The sequence below is a fragment of the Eumetopias jubatus genome, unplaced genomic scaffold (assembly GCF_037043125.1).
Source record: "Eumetopias jubatus isolate StellerSeaLion01/CBP00866 unplaced genomic scaffold, mEumJub1_p1.0 scaffold_11, whole genome shotgun sequence".
Classification (NCBI taxonomy): Eukaryota; Metazoa; Chordata; class Mammalia; order Carnivora; family Otariidae; genus Eumetopias; species Eumetopias jubatus.
In genome coordinates, this window is record NW_028274817.1 from 92,183,694 (window position 1) to 92,189,652 (window position 5,959).

Here is a 5,959-nt window from a genome sequence, read left to right on the forward strand (position 1 = left end):
TACATTCCTCTAGTTCTCTTAGTCCAACTGAAGTGATGCAGCGGTGGTAGAATGAACTGGATGCTAGGAGACCAAAAGGGTCCCCTCCCCTGTCACTAGGCCTTACCGTGCTAAGTCTGGGTGTGTCCTCACCTGACCCCGCCATGACCCCACCGCAACTCCTCCATATGGAGAGTGGTCCTCATTCCATCTCCACCCCAGCACCTGGCATGGAGAGATTTCTCGTGTATTGCTGGAGGTGGTGTAAAACGGCAGAGCCACTGCAGAAAACAGTATGGACGTTCCTCAAGAAGTTAAACATCGAATTACCACATGACCCAGCAATTCCACTCCCAGGTATATACCCCAAAGAATCACACACAGAGGCTCCAACAGATAGTTGCACCCCCACGTACATAGCAGCTTTATTCACAACAGGCAAAAAGGGGAGGCGACCCAAATGGCCACTGATGGATGAATGGATAAACAAAAAGCGGTCTGCCCATACAAAGGAATATTACCCAGCCTTATAAGGGACTGAAACTCTGACACAGGCTTCAACAGGGATGAACCTTGAAGACATTCTGCTAAACGAAAGACGTCAGACAACAGAAGACAAGTAGTGTTATGATTGTACTCATATGAGGTACTCAGAATAGGCAAACTCATAGAGACGGGAAGTCGATGAGAGGCTACCATCGGCTGGCAGGGAGTGGGAGTTATTGTTTGATGGGTGGACTTTACGTTGGGGATGATGAAGAAGTTCTGGAAATAGTGGTGATGACGGCACAACAGTGTGAATGTACTTAATGCTACCGAATGGTATACTTAAAGATGGTTAAAATGATAAATCTTACTTAGGTATATTTTACCACAATAAAAACAAAAGAGATTGTCGATACTGGGACAAAACTCAGCACTGCAAACTCTCCTACTACCCCTGACCTCCAAGCGAGTGTCCTGGCGGGTCCTTCCTCATCCCTCTCTCCTTTTACCCCTGAGCCTACTTCATGGGGACTGCAGCAAGATGGCGCCCAGAATGCCCAGGTGTGGGCCTGGGCCTGGTCTGTCTTCGACTCCATCCATGTCAGCATCCATCTTGGCCACAGCTAGGCTCAAGGCCTCTCCCGCACAGTGGTGCAGATCTAGTCAGTTGCTGAAGAGCTGGAGAAATGCATACAGTTGTAACAGATGTGGTAGGTGCATGTGCATTTGCCCTCAGTACTCATCTTTCACACCCCCAGCTCTTTGCCTGGGTATTTGCCCCTGGCTGCAGGAAAGGCTGGGAGGGCCAGGGAGTTACCACCCCTAGGGACAACCCTTAACTAATGACTGATGGGACTGGAGAATAAATCCCCCAGCTCCCTCGCCCCTTGGGTAAATGTGACGCTTACTCCCAGAGGGCCTGGCAGGACTGAGGTGATTTCCCATCTGCTTATTCACGCACCCTCTACTGCCTTCCTTCCCTTCTCTGTCTCATTCCCTTATGCTTTTGCTGGTGCCTCCAGGGATCACCTTCCAGATGAACTCCTTGCACTCAGGGTCTCCTTCTGGAAACTAGGAAAGTCTCAGAAACCAGATATTTCTGTTGTTGCCATGTGAAGCCTGGGCAGAGAACCCATCTTCAACTGCCATGGGAAAAAAAAAAAAGATGGGCATTTTTTTTTCTCCTTCATTCTGTTTCCCCATCTCCTTTCTCTCTTCAACTTCACGTTACCTCATTCCCCCTGGCACCTTCCACAGAACCATGTCCACTCATTCCTGAATTCTTTATACTTCTCTGCTCTTTCAAGCCTCTGTTCCTTTCCACAGGTTGTTTCCTCTGCTGAAATGACCCTTCCTCCTTTGGCCAACCTGGAAAACTCCTATTCGGCCTTTAGAACCCAGTTCCAACATCACTTCCAGAAGCCTTCCTAGACTCCTCCCATCACCTCTGTGCTTCTTCACTTGGTGTTGTAATTGACTTTGTTTCTTCTAACAGGACCCTCCTCCCCCTACCACATGCAACAGTGAATTCTTTCATGAAGATCCTGATACATTCCTTTTTTTTTTTTTTTTTTTTGAGAGACAGAGCACGAGCAGAGGGGAGGGGCATGCTGAGCAGAGAGCCTGATGCAGGGCTCGATCCCAGGACCCTTGGGATCATGACCTGAGCTGAAGGCAGACACTTAGCCGACTGAGCCACCCAGGTGCCCTGATCCTGCTACATCCCTAACAACTGCAATGTACAATGCTTAGCACACATTAGAAAATCGATATTGAAATTTAATGTTGCTTATTACCTTTTTATTCTGCATGAGAATTTCGGAAAGTCGGTATTGAAAAGGGTGATACTTTTAAAACCTGAGTCACTCCTTTGCTCAAAACCCTGCAGTGGCTCCCCATTTTACTCAAAGAAAAAAACCAAGGTCCTGACAATGGCCTCCAAGAAGGTACAAGAATCTGCCCCGTTCCTTATTTCTCAGCCTTCATATGCTATTTTCTCCCTCCCTTGGCCCCAACCACACTGGCCTCCTTGCTACTCCTGGAATACTGCAGGTGATCCTGCCTCAGGACCTTTGCACTGGCTGGTCCCTTTCACAGGAAGTTTCTTTCTTTCTTTTTTTTTTTTAATTTCTTTTTAAAGATTTTATGTATTCATTTGAGAGAGAGAAAGACAGAACACAAGCAGGGGGAGCAGCAGAGGGAGAGGGAGAAGCAGACTCCCCGCTGAGCTGGGAGCCCAAGGCCAGGCTCGATCCCAGGATCTGGAGATCATGACCTGAGCTGAAGGCAGATGCTTAACCGACTGAGCCACCCAGGCGCCCCAGGAAGTTTTTTTCCCTAGAAAATTGCCCGGCCTACTCTTTCACCTCCTTTGAGCCTTTGCTCCAATGTCACCTTCTTGATGAGGCCTTCCTGACCCCTGTAGGGGAGAAAAAATACTTTTCCCTTTACCCTTCTAGGCTGAGACGCTCCCGTAACAAAAGACAGATTAAGAGGAGAAAAAACAAGTCATTTAATAACACGTCCAGCTCCTGTATATATGGGAGAGACCAAAAAAAAAAAAAAAACCCAAAACCAAAACCAAACAAAACCTGACTAACTCCAAGCTGGCTGAAGCCACCCCCTTTAAATACCATCTCCAGCCAAAGCCCGAAGAAGATGTTGGGGGAGGGGAAGGCCGGCTCCGGGAGGTTACCGGAAAAGCACAAGCAACAAGTGTTAAGGTTGTGATGCAGATTTAGGTCAGGGCCTCCTCCACTGATCAGAGTTGCTAGAGATTTGGTCATTTCTTCTCTTCCCGGTCCAGAGAGGGAGCCACCCTTGCAAAAAGGAGAGTTCCCTTGTACATGGAAATGTCTCTTTCGGGAGGGTAGCTTTTCAGAGCTTCTGTGTCTGCCGTTCCCTTAAAAATAATTTGAGCCTTTATCTCGAATTATCTCGAGCCAGCTCGAGATAATTCTTCAGGCCAGAGAGATTGGGGGGGGTGACCTCATCTGCGTCCGTCCCCCACCTTGCTGAGTCCAGCTCCCACCCCATCTCCTACTGCCCATCGAGCTTCTCTTCCCCTTTTACATTTTCCCATAGTGCTCCTCACCTTTTTAAGAGATAAGATAACATTCTCTCGGTGGTTATATTTATTGTTTGTCTTCCCCCATTCCTGGGAACACAAACTCCCCAAGAGGTAGAACCTCCGGTCCATCTGGCTCGCTGATACGTCCCCGGTGCCTAGACCAGCTCCTAGCAAGCACATGGCAGGCACTTACTAAATATTTGTTGAATAAATAAACCCAGGTTGTCAACCCCACTTGGATTAGGAAAAGCAGGCCTCCCCAAGGCCCGTCCTCCTGCAGGTAAAAGCATAAACGTAGCCAGAGCCACCAATTTGTCCGTCTAAGTGATCTCCCTTCTCCCCTGGAGGGTCTTCCAGAAATGCTCCCCCAGGGCCCCTGCAGCTGCTTCCATGTCGCCAGAACATTCTCTCCGCACAGACGCCCCCTTGCCCCTGCACATCATCAAACTGTGAGCAGGGCTTGAGCCCCAGGGGCGGGCCAGCAGAGGCCCCCCACCCCTGTCAGCCTGTGTTGGCGGCCTGTCCTGGAATGTGCCCGGAGGGCTGGATGACACCTCGCCCCCTCAACCACCCACCTCTCTTCTAGTCTGGGGTCCTCGCAGCCTGAAGAGCCTGCCGAGGTGCCCCAAGGTGGCAGAGGCTGCGTTCTGGGCCACGATGACGATCGGTAGGAGCCATCAGTCAGGTTTGGAGGAAAATTCCACAGGTCCACTGCAATAAGCAGTCACAGGAATTTCTATCCTTTTCAAAGGAACAAGAAAGAAGACTCAGAACGATCCCTCCCTGAGCTGGGCCAAGTTCTGGGAGACCAGGCAGGACCTGCATCTAATTAGATACCCCGAGAGGCAGGCGTGATTCACCCGCCCATCATTTACAAGCAGATCAAGATTTCAGGTTTTGCAACCGAGGCTCAAAATGAAACCGCTCGGGTTTCGGAGGCCTGCTGCAGCGCCCTGCCTCCGGCTTCGAACTGGTGATTTAGTAAACAACCTGGAGGGAAAACCCAGCTCCTCATCAACAGGCGAGACGCGCCCGGTGCAGGGAGCTGAGGCAGCAGCTTGATAAGACAAGAATGAAAGAGGGGAGATTTCGGAGTTGCCGGGACTCCAAGGGCTTGGGGTTGGGGGGAGGCAAAGGGATGGGCAGATCAAAGGGCCCCCTCCGGCCAAACCCGTGGTAAGCGCTTTGATCTCCTAATCACACCTATTTATCCCCGGTCCAGCCTGACACAAAAGAACCTGCCCCGAAGGACCAGCCTTTGAGGGCCAGGTGGGCTCCTGGGATCCCCAAGCCCGAAGCCAGACACTGGGGCCCCGGGCTGTGGACACCTCTGGGCCGTGACCTCAGAACCTGGCATGGAAAACAAGGAAGTGGAAGCCAGCTGCCGAGGCCAGAGCGGGGACACCCGCGGGACTTCTGTCCTCGGAGATCTCGCACTGTGGGAGTTGTGGAGACAGGCTGCGGGGCCAGGGAGGGAGAAGTCGGATCTCAGGGACCTGCCCTTGGGCGCCACCGCTCCTTCTTCGTGCCCGGAGCCGTTCTTACTAACCCAGGCTCCGTGTGCCCATTTGACAGCCGAGGAGACGGAGGCACACGGAGGCGACGTGACTCACCCATGGCTCTCCGATGAGCAGACGCTGGAGCAGGACCCTGGGAGCCTCAGGCCTCACTACTAAGCCACGGCCTGCTCGCCCCCACTCCCCTCCCCTCCTGCCCTCGGAGACCTGAAACGGGGGACCCGGACCTCAGTGGCCCCGATCTGGGTCCAACATCCTCACCCATTTTGTCAGCGGCCCATAACAACCCCCTGCCCTGGCACCCCCGTGGGGGTGCTTTGAAGCTTGAGAGATGCCAGGAATGTGAACATGTTAACAACAACAACAACAAAACTACAGCCAATGTGAGAGTGCATTGCTCCTCCCTTTCCTCTTCTCAGCTCCTCTGGGCTTCCTGATGAGATCAAAGTGATAAGAGGTGTGCGGTAGAAAGAGTTTGGGGAGCAGAGCTTTCTGGCAACAGGGGGCTGGGGTCTTTTCCCAGCTGGAAAGGGCTCTGGAACTGCTCTCTCCTTAGGGCCTACGGGCAGGGGTGTTTGTCTGATAACTGCAGGGGGCGCCACTCACATAGGCTACAGTGCTAACGGTGACCACCCCCCCCTCCCCCGGAGTCATCCCACAGGCCCCCCAGGCTGAGTGGGAGAAGCTTCTAGAAAGGGCCCCCCTGCCTGGGGAACAGCCCAGCCCTGACCACGGCCCCCGGGGCGCGGGGAGCAGAAACTGAAAGGCCTGAGGCGTCGGGGGCTAAGGGTTAGGGAAAGGGCAGAGGCCAAGAGAGGGGTCTGGTGAGGCCAGGCCAGACAAAGGGGGGGGGCAGCCATCAGAGAAAAGCTCAGGGAAGCCCCCCTGCCCACGCCGCCCCACCCGG

The 5,959-nt window shown here is 52.7% G+C and overlaps 1 long non-coding RNA gene across 2 annotated transcripts; it reads right to left on the reverse strand.

Moving 5' to 3' along the window:
- Nucleotides 1–374: 374 nt before the first annotated feature.
- Nucleotides 375–5,676, reverse strand: LOC114216691 (uncharacterized). Of its 2 annotated transcripts, XR_003610825.2 has the most exons (3): nt 4,111–5,676; nt 3,560–3,702; nt 375–3,367 (listed from the first exon to the last, which is right to left on the reverse strand). It is a non-coding gene; the product is annotated as an uncharacterized LOC114216691 (long non-coding RNA). The 2 variants fall into 2 exon arrangements; XR_015769468.1 differs by having other exon boundaries at nt 375–3,702.
- Between the last annotated feature and the right edge of the window lie 283 nt (nt 5,677–5,959).